This window comes from Lichenostomus cassidix, chromosome 1, assembly GCF_008360975.1.
Source record: "Lichenostomus cassidix isolate B80296 chromosome 1, HeHo_3.0, whole genome shotgun sequence".
Taxonomy (NCBI): Eukaryota; Metazoa; Chordata; class Aves; order Passeriformes; family Meliphagidae; genus Lichenostomus; species Lichenostomus cassidix.
The window spans coordinates 56,586,474-56,596,508 of NC_139479.1; the positions used below are offsets into that span (position 1 = coordinate 56,586,474).

Here is a 10,035-nt window from a genome sequence, read left to right on the forward strand (position 1 = left end):
TGCCTCTATTCACCTCACGCCGCGGCTTAAACATTGATACGGATTCCCCGCCAGCCAATCGGCGGCGGCGGCGCCGACCGGCCCCGGCGCGGCCCGGCCAATGGGAGGAGGCGGGCGGGCGGGGGGCGGGGCCGCGGCGGGCGCTGGGTGTCATTGATTAGATCGGCTCGGAGGGGGACGCGGGGCGCGCGAGCGGCTCGCGCGGGCTGCGGTGTCTGGCCGCTCGCGCACCGCAGCGCCGCGCCCCCGGCCGATCCCCGCCTCGCCGCCCCGCTTATTCGTTTGTTTGTTTATTTATTTATTTTCCAGACGTGTTAACAAGTCTTCCGCGCTAACGGGTGGGGAAGCAAGGGGGACGCGGCACCCCCGAACTCGCCCAGAGCACTGCCAGGGCGAGCACTTGGCTCCGCCGCACGGTCCCCGAGTGACCCGCCGGGCCGGGGACGCGCGGCCGGAGAGGGGTGGGGATGGGGGGACACCCCCAGCTCCCGCCACCTCCGCCCGGCCCTGCGGGAGCCGCCCCGAGCGGGTCTCGCCCTCCTCAGGGGCAGTCCCCGGGCGCGGGAGCGCATGGCCTGCCAGCGGGGAGCGGGGCGGTGGCAGCCCGGCCGTGAGGTGCTGGGGGCCGCAGCTGTGGCCGCCCCCGCCCCGGCGCGCAGGGAGGCTCCCGGCCGGGGGCGGCCGTGGCGGGGGGAGGACTGAGCTGGAAAGGTGCGTGCTCGGATTGCCGGAGGGCCGGTCTCGACCCGTGCGTATGGAAATGAAGCTGCCATTTGTGAGGAGCGTGTAAGTAGCACGAATCATTTAGGGGGAAAGGAGAAAAAAAAAGAAAAAGAAAAAAAAGAAGTATATTAAAAATAAACCAAAAAGCCCCCAAAACAAAAACAACAACAACCAAAAAACCCCTCTAGAGCACTTATAAGACGCGCCTGAATTATTTTAGGAGCATCTCTTAAAAGATTCAGTTAAGGCAGCTGCTCGTTTGCCTTGCTCAATAGGATAACCTTCAGCCCTGAGATATGATGTCCATAAATATAATTTGACTTGGAAAAAGTCTTGCAGATTTATAAATTCAAATGAGTGTTCTTTCCAGACCCATCTTTCCGTCCTGAGGACCTCTTTGTAGCTGTGAAACGGATAGTTTGCCATCCAGAGCGAGTCTGCTGGTAACCGTTATAGAACTAATGCCGTGTTAAAATGCAGTGCATAAATAAACTATACATACATTAGTGGCAGCGGAAAACCGCTACTCTCAGCCGAGCCAACTTTCTGTGTGAGAGCGACAGACAGATGAAATAAAGGATATGTTTACAAAATGGGCTTTGCTTTCTGCATGAGGGCTTCAGATTGGCTGAGAGAAATTGGCGTATTCGGCTAAGTCACATATTTGGAGAAGTTCCCTATACGAGCGGCACAATATTAAAAGCGGAGCAAACACCAGCGTAAGCCCCTAAGCTATCAGGAGACCTCATTTGGCGGTTACTTGAGTCCTCTGCTTCCCTCTCCTTATTCTACAGTTTATGCCAAACCTTCAGGATGTCCAGAGATTTTTCCACGTTTTCTCCAGTTCTGCTAATTGGGGGGGGGGTTGGGGGGGGGAAGGGTCATTGTAATTATGTAATGGCTCCCTCTAGCGTGCCAGAGATACTGCTGCACTTGGGGTATATCCCGTGTGCGTGCATCCTGCGGGGCGTGTGTGTGTATCTATATATATATATACATATATATGCATTGTGGGCTACACACTGTGCCTAAGTCTGTACTCAGATGCTAACACTAGTTTCCTTTCAGAGCAGGAAGGCACCAGCAGGAGTAAAAAAATGGTTTGTATTACGGTGGCATATAATATGTAATGTATTTCTGACAATGTTTCTCATATTTAGCTTTAAAAACAGCCTCCAGATCCAGGATGAATTTTTAAATCTTTTTTATCTTTTTTTCTTTTTTTTTTTTCTTTCTTTTTTTTTTTTTTTAGGAGGAGGAGGAGGCTTGTGTCTCCATCACTTTTTTCTTTTTCTTTTTTTTTCTCCAGCCTAGTGAGTACCTTTTTTTTTTTATATGACTCAGCATTACACAATAAATACTCTGACTCCACAATGAAGTCAATACATTTGAGGGCACTCTGCAGTTTGTAAAACAAGTACTTGGGACTCTGAATTAAGAGGAAAAACTATATAACCCTTTACACAAGTAACTGGAGTCTTTGCTTGTAAAATCTATCTTTTTTATCAAACATCTTGCAGCTTACAATAGTCCATTGATACCAATGACATACATGGAATACTTAGAGGAAAAATAAAATCTGAAACACTAGCACTGGATCTTCAAACCTCTGGCTGATTGCCAGGTGATGATGATAAATTAAACTCTTACTCCTTGCTCTGCAAGTCACTTTGGTTTTGTGATGTTAAGTTCAGCAGAGCTGCAGTTTAATACTCATTTTCAGGTATGGATGATTGTGAATTATTTCTAATGATTTCTTGGAAATCATGCCATCTTGGCATCTTTACAAATTGTGGCTCTTAAACTCAATAGAGACTTACTTGCCTAACTGGAAAAATACACATAAAAAATCGTGCTTGCATATGAATATATGCCTCTGTCAGGCTGATGTTTGTTGCATCAGACAGTTTATAACAACAAAATGGCATTTATTGATTTTAATCCACCTGTGCAAGTAATGAATATTTTATTTGTTCAATAATCTTACCGTATATCTATAATACTTTTTAATAAGTTTTTTTAGCACACATTACATATTTGATAGCTTAGACTGGCATCATAATTTCATATTCATCAGAAATTGTTACATTTTTCACAAAGAAGAGTTGGAAATTAAATGTATGATGATAATGCAAATGAATGCAAATAATACCGATATGTTGTGCCATGTCACAATATATTGAATATATAGTGTGTATTTATTGCTGAAAAATCAAAAAAAAATGAAAACAAAAAGTTGTTTTTAAGAGCTTGGAGAGAAAGCTGGACTGTGGAGAGGCTAATACATAGAAAAATCACAAATCCTTAATAACAGAACTACACATATAGAAGACTTGCACTGTCTGCCAAATCAAGAAAAACACATTAAATACTCTGTATAGGAGAACCTAAACAGAGAAGTAAAGTCCAATATAAAAGCCCTAACAATTAACTATATATGGAGTTAAATTGTGCTTTGGAATGCTACTTTTCAATACTTGAAATGTTTGTTTGTTAGAAGCTATCATTTGATATTAACCAAAATAAGAAGTAGTGACAGGACACACCCTCAAATGTTTTTGTAATTCATTTATTGAAAACATAAACCGACAGTATTCAGTCTTTTTTTGTGAAGTGTTCCTGATGAATGATTATTATTCTATCTTCAGCAAAGACAGGTAAACCTTCCTACCTACAAAAAAAAAAAAAAGAAAAAAAGAAAGAAATACCCTGAATCAGAAATGTAGAAGTGAAAATCTTTTCTCTTGGTGTGGAGGGTGCTTAATCATAACACAGAAGTCTCAGAAGAAATAGCCCCAAAACAACTAAGAGAAAATAGGGAGACAAGGAAAAGATCAATATAGTTAAATGTCAAGGTTCAGTATTTTAGTTATTTGAGACTAAGATGCATCATTGGGAAAGCCCAAATCCGATCAGCTTGAGAACAATAGAAAGAAGTAAAATTAGAAAGGCCAGGTAGAAAATTTGAGGAACAAAGAATCCATATATAAGAGAATTAATTACCTGCTAATAAACAAACGTGCTTTACCAATGTGAGGAAGCCATGACAAAACTGTCTGACCTATAAATTAGCTAGCTCTAAAATAAAACATACTGCAAAGAAATTATATTTCTGTACTCTAATACGCATAGCAAATGAAGACATTTCCTCGGGTCAACTTTTTTTTAGTAACAGAGATGAGATGTGGGTGTGTACAAGGTGTCAGTGGTGATATTCTTAAAGAGAAGAAAGCGTCTAACTAAATGGTAGTCATCAAGCATTCTTACAGAATCTGAACATGAGGTAAATGAACTGTTAAAAATATGCAGTCATTAAGATCAGTTACTATGTCTGAGGTTTAAAATATACAAAATCTGTTTCTCTTTTTAAAAAACTTGAAAGGGTAATCAACAAATTGTGGTGTGGCAAGCTTTACTTTCCATAGCAGTAGTATAAAATTGGTTAAAATAACAATTAAAAATAGAAATTATATGACATCTAGAGAAATGTAAGAGAAGTACTGTCCAGAAACTCAATGAAATCAATAGAAACCTCCCCACTGATTTGATTCATCCCATAGTAGCAAAGTAATACAACTTGGATAGACTAAAAATACATTCTTTCTATTAGTATTGTTTCAAAGTAGTAATGGAACAACAATAAAACCACTTTTGTTGCTCTGTATATGAGCAGTTTTATGTCAATTTAATTGTGAGGTCACACCAGCAAGACACGAAGAGGAGAGAATTGCTGAGAAAGGACGTACAAAATAACAGTGCTGTAGGTAAATGCAAGAGGGTGAAAGTGTCTGCAAATTATGTTAGTGGGCTAGTGGGAGGATAGGGTCCAAGAAGAGAGAGGAGTGGGAAAAGGTTGCTGGAGTAGAGCACAGGGCTATTTAAAAGGCTTCAGACAAAGGGAATTAGTAAGTAGCAACTAAGCCTGAGATTGTCACTGAAAGAGCTGATGCCTATGGCTTCTGTGTAGCTGGGAGTATTATGCTTACAGTTATAGCTGTGTCATTTTGGAAACACAAACACCCACAAAGATTCATTAGGCTTACAGAAAAGGGTGACTTTTAGGCCAGAGGTAGGGTCTTAGGATTTGTATTTTTATGCCTCTTTTCAGCTACATAATTTAATGACTGTTTAGCACAATATACAGAAACAATTTTTGCTTTTTCATTACAGTGAAAACAGGGCACGCTGAGATCAAACCCAGCGTGTTTCAAACAGACTAAGAAGTTTTCTTAATGAGTTTTTTTTAAAGCAATTTCTTTAAGAGCATTTGAAATATTGAAAACTGGTTTCCTACAGGTGTGTCTTTTAATTTTCCCTCTGCCACTACTACCAGATTCCTCCTGTGTCTGATGGTTGCCCTGCAGATATGAGTGGCTGGGCTGAGAGAGACCTGCTGCTGGGCCAGGCAGCAGCTGCCCAGAAAGGTACAACAGCTACCTTCTCTCAGGGTATCGATTTATGTTCCATACATACCCACCCACTAAAATGAAATTTAAACTAAAACCAGCTTTGAACCACTTGCAAATTTGATTGCAATTATCCAGTAGCTCACAAAGTTTCTGGGCAGAATGATGGAGAGACAGAGACACTCAGATAATGGTCAAGGGGGCTGGTGTTTTCACTTGCATAGCCTCCTTTGAAAAACTAAAACATTTAAAAATAAAACACTTTATCCATTTGATTATAACGTGGTGCTAGAGCTGGATTTAGGATATGGTACAGTAATATCATGTGACTTGGGTCATGTGACCGTTAATGCACGCTCTGCTAGTACCAGAGAGGAATATACTGTAAATATAGACACCAGATTTTTTTTAACGAAGAAAAGGAATATCTGCATTTTCAAATAAAGGATAGTCTCTGAAGCATTTTGAAACTTTTCTGAAGCAAATATTATATGGATTTTTCCTAAACCTGACAATTTTTGTTTGCACAGTAAATTACATCAAACCATATCGAGATCAACAATATGTTCTGCTTCACTGAATAATGAAGTACTTTACTGATGAAAATCTGTTTTGTGAATTATTTGTGACAAGTTTGTTAAGAGATTAGAACACACAGACCTGTCATTAATGTAATGATTTAAATATTTGTTTAGAAATTTACAAATATCATTAAATTTTATTATATACTTAGTTTAGTAGATGTGATTTAGTTTGATTGCAGTTGTTGTAGGTTAATGTCTCCTATGTCCATTAAAGATTATGTGGCAGGACAGGACAAGTTTTTGTTGTCTTATTCCCCTTTGATTTAGGCTGCACTCTGGAAATATTGTGCCTTCCTTAAGAATGGTTGAGTAAGAAAATTTATGGAAATGCAGGATGAAAAAGAGGGAGGAAGGGGAAAAGAAAATAAAACCAAGAGTGAGCAGAAATTCCAATAAATGCTGAGAAAAGCAGGGAACAGAACTATTAGTTAAGTCTCAGAGGGAAAGAAAAGAAAATACTCTCTTGGGCTTGGGGAGGGGACTGTGCATAATCTGCAGACCTGCCTGAGTGGGACCATGCGCAGACAAGAAGCCCTGGCATGTTACAGCAGCATGAGCCAGTGGGTGTTCATCTGCACTTTTTCTATGGTGTCTCACTTTGGATGTGTTATCAAGCTTTGTTTTGGGTAGAATCTTATCTTAGGCATTTCAAACTTCCCTGCAAGTGCTGATAGTGGTAGTTTTAAGGGAAAGGTAAGAAGCGTATCAAGCTTGAAGATCTGGCTAAATGATGTATATTTTGCAGATAGACGTACTGATAGAGGAGAAAGTTGGAGAAGCCAAAATCATATAATCACAGAATTATTTGGGCTGGAAGAGTTCTTAAAATCATCCAGTTCCAGCACCCCTGCTGTGGGCACAGACACCTTTCACTAGACCTGGTTGCTCAAAATCCCTTCCAGCCTGGTCTTGAATGTTTCCAGGAATGAGGATCAACAAGTTCTCTGGGTCACGTGTTCCAGTGCCTCACAACCTTCACAGTAAAGAATTTCTTCATAATACCTAATCTGAACCTACCCTCTTTCAGTTTAAAGCCATTCCCCCTTGTTCTGTAACTATAGGCCTTTATATATTCATTTCAAGAATATATCTGATTATATGAAAGATCAGGAAAATCAAAAAAACAGAGACGCTAACAAAAGTCTTGATTAATATATTTATTGAGAGCTGTTTAAGGGCAAAATCCTGTGCTGGCAGAACTATAAGAAAAATAATATATCTAGTAGACTTTAAGGTTATTCTAAGTGAGCTTTGGTATGGAACAAATATTTTCCTTCATTAAAACAAACAAAATTACTGACCCAAAAGCTTTTGAGAAAGCTACTGGATAGCTTTCATTCTTCTTATGTAGGAATGTCCCTAATAATATTATGATATTAATGTTATTAATAATAATTAATACTTTGAAATTCACTGTAATTTCAATATAGCATGTCACTGAATATCTTCTTCCTTTTAGTATTTCAGTATTACAATTGCTTCAGAGCTAACGTTTACTGGCAGTACCCAAGGAATTGTTAAAGAGTTCAATCCCTCACTTTCTCCTTGCAAAGTCCTACTTAGAGGCTGGAAGACTGTAACATCATTCAGACAGGTCAGCAGTTTTCATGTGAAGGAGGACCAGTGTCTTAAGAGCTGGTGCTGCCACCTTCCAGTATTGGTGGAAAGCAGAAGATTGAGGAAGACTCCAGAATAATTCACATATAAAGTACTAGGTAGTCCTGATCCATGGACATTCAACCCTGCCAGTATTCTTGCAGGTACTCCCCAAGTGGGATGAAGATACCGTCTTTGAAACTTTTGACTTCCGAGCAAAGCTGGAAATCAAGTTCCAGTTTCCTGAAAAGAATAAGTCTGAACTGTAAGTGCCAAGTGTATATAAATTTGCAGGAGATAAAGTTCATACTGGAAACAAAACCAATGACAACAACAACAACAAAGGAATTAACCCAGATTTCTCGTAATTAGTTATTTCCATTTTTTTCCATTTTAATTTTTATAAGCTAGAATTTTGCACCCACTGACAAAATTTCAAGCTCTCCCAGGGGTGTATGAAATTTCTTATACATTGCATACTAAAGATTGTACAAGCTAAATTTACCTGTTATGCAACCCTTTTGTTTCCAAAGTATTCCCTTATTTAGTTATGCAGTTACTAGCTCTACTTTAAACATGACTGATTGCAACACTGTAAACAATTCTGTTGCTAAATCTCTCCTAGAGATGGAATCCCATTTACTCTCTCTTAGCTGCAATTTCAGAAGATTAGAAAGAAAAAAAGTAAAAACAGCCAACCCAAAACAGGTAATGAAAGTGCCTTTGCTGTCCATCCCAAAAGTTCAGGGACATAACTAGGAATAAATTATGATAACAAGAAAATCTGTTGAGTCAAGTGTTACATTTGTATGCCTTTTAAAAGGGAGCAACATCTTTAGACTTTCTGTAGATGAAAACCTTTCTTTCTTTCCTAGCTTACACATCTATTTGAAACCAACCATCCAGTTTTGCTCCTGCTAACCCTTTTCATTTGTATACTCCTGTGTGAGCTCCAACATAAACAAGACTTGTAAACAGCAGACTATAGATAAGCTTTCAAAATGTTATGTGGCATTTTGCCCACATATCTGTCAAGTAAAAGGTTAGAATCTTCACTTTTTAAAGAAAAACATACCAATTAGCAGCAAGGCAAGGCTGTCTAGAGCATGAGGTTTTCAAAGTTTGACTCATCTGTAGGTGCAACACAAGCCATTTATTTGTACGAAGCTCCCTTTCATCTCCTGATGGCAAGAGAGAATCCAGGGAGGGGCCTGCCTCTGAGTAGTTAGCTCTCAGGAATTACAAAATGAGGTTCTTTGGCCAATGTGTCCAGTATATTTACAGGTGGGTAATGGGGTAGCAGATTATTTTTTTTGTCTTGTTTGTCTACCAAATTGAGGTTCCAATACTGGTTTTGGTGGCATAATCACCAAACAGGATTGTCAAATAGTCTTATCCCCAGTGTGCAGGAAAATAAGGGTGACTTGAGGGCTTGCTTCCTGGCATGGGCTAGTGTGACTTCAGGTCACAGCAAAAGCTGGAGAGTGATGACAGCAGCCTGTGAGGGGCCACTGGTCCCTGTCCTGATGGGGCATTGGCAGCTGGTGCTCAGGGCCATGCAGGACTTTGGCTTCATCCCCTCAACACATTGGCCATCTGAGATAAGCTGAACTGACAGTTGGCTGCCAGCACAGAGCAGTAGGGGTTTGTGCCCCCCTTAGAGCCAGGGGCAAGCGAGAGAGGAAATAATGCTTCTAAAAGTCATAATTCCCTCCTCTGTTTGCTCCTGGGATGGTGCTGCTGTACATCCCCCTTTCTGCAGGCAAACTGTTGTCTTACAGTCTTGTCATAAGTGATTAGTTAGAAGCCAGTGCTATAAAAAAGCTAGAACAAAATGTAATAACCAAGGCACAAAATTAACATTTAAAAAATTCTATAACCTGCTGCTGCAAAAAAAAAAAACAAGTCCTAAAATTATTAAATACTGTATCCTTGAGACCACTAAAAATGCTTTGTGTATTTTTCTGTCTTTATGAAAGACATGTTAAACAGGCTTGATTTTTTAAAATTGTGAAGTGTCCATGTCCTGGAAATTAGGTCCTTTAAGGCTTCTTAACGATAAGTACATAAAATAATTTTTTAGTCTTTAAAAAAAATGCATGTGTTGGATAAACTATGCAAAAAATAAGGTAAGAAACAAACAAACAAATCCATGCAAATATAAATCTTAGGTAGTACTTCTGTCATTAACTTTGATGTGTTAGGTACCAAAACAGGTTTTAGTTTTATATAAGAAAGTGTATTCATAGCTGCTGCCCTGAGGAATTTCGTGTCAGTAAATTAACATAAATGAATTGCTACAATTTTCTGTTTTATTATAATTTCTAAAATTGTTAGCAGACTTAACAGTTTTACATACATCTAGAGATAACATCTGAATTGCAAATAAATCACTACAAAATATATGTTGCAGACAGTTTTATTTAATGTGCAGAGGCATTAAATATTTAAAGGGCTAACTTCTACCATTTGCCTATTCCACTAAATATGTCCACTGTGGTGTGTAAAGGAGGGTGTACTATATTGGGAGGGGTAATATCTTAAGGTAAGATTTGTTTTACACTACAGGTATTTAATTGAGAGCTAATGAGTTTTTATGCTACTAAAATTGCATAGTTATTTTTAATACATTTATTTAGATGTAGGGAATATGTAATTGGTTTTTTATCCTTTTTTACTCTGTTTTTCTTAATAGCTAGTTCGTGTTTACCATGTAGTAACTCCTA

The 10,035-nt window shown here is 39.2% G+C and overlaps 1 long non-coding RNA gene across 1 annotated transcript; it reads left to right on the forward strand.

The window, feature by feature from the left end:
- Window positions 1–271: 271 nt before the first annotated feature.
- Window positions 272–9,561, forward strand: LOC146444674 (uncharacterized). The gene is made up of 3 exons (XR_014851744.1): window positions 272–786; window positions 5,020–5,147; window positions 7,173–9,561. It is a non-coding gene; the product is annotated as an uncharacterized LOC146444674 (long non-coding RNA).
- Window positions 9,562–10,035: the final 474 nt, after the last annotated feature.